Source organism: Trichechus manatus, unplaced genomic scaffold, assembly GCF_000243295.1.
Source record: "Trichechus manatus latirostris isolate Lorelei unplaced genomic scaffold, TriManLat1.0 scaffold00062, whole genome shotgun sequence".
Taxonomy (NCBI): Eukaryota; Metazoa; Chordata; class Mammalia; order Sirenia; family Trichechidae; genus Trichechus; species Trichechus manatus.
Window position 1 is genome coordinate 8,969,914 of NW_004443998.1, and position 723 is coordinate 8,970,636.

General features: G+C 41.4%; 1 protein-coding gene across 1 annotated transcript in view; it reads left to right on the forward strand.

Moving 5' to 3' along the window:
• CLRN1 (clarin 1) overlaps positions 1 to 723 on the forward strand; it is a 42,110-nt gene that overhangs the window by 9,115 nt on the left and 32,272 nt on the right. The window lies entirely within an intron of this gene.

Genomic DNA, 723 nt, shown 5'->3' on the forward strand with positions numbered 1-723 from the left:
AATTTACAGCCTTGGAAACCCTATGGGGTCACTATGAGTCGGAATCAACTCAACAGCAGTGAATTTTTGTTTTGGGCTATGCACCTAAGCATTCTGCTAGACTCTGAGGATATGAAGTGAATCAGAGAGGGTACTTGTTCACAAACAACTCACAGTCTAGCAGACATGTTTTTCAATAACTAACCACTTGTAAAAGCTGTCCAGCTGTATCAGTCAGGATGAACTAGGTTATGTTTTCGTAACAAAAAGTCCAAACTTCATAGGTTTAAATAAACAAATATTTATTTCTTGGTCACAGTACATATTCTTTAGAGATCAGCTGTAGGTCCTTTCCATGAACCTGGGATATCGCCAGTTGTTACAACAGAGAGAAAGAATTACACATGATGACGACATTCTCTGACCCAGAACGGACACATGGCGCCGCCACTTATATTTTATTGACCAAAGCCTGTCACACAGCCACACCCAAGGTGAGAACGGCCAAGATGTGCCATCCTAACCATGTGCCCAGAATGGGGAAGAACCAGAACTACAGTCCGTGAATAGCACTAATTACTATTACAAATGTTCAAATATTGTTTTGGTTCAGAAAGCTCCAAGAAGCAGAATTACTCTCTGTTAGGGCAAGGCACAGGGAACTCAAGGGGAAAGTTTTTAAGGATGAGTTAGATTTCACTGGATGGCCTTGAAGAAGCCATTTCAAGCAAAAGAGCAAAGGTG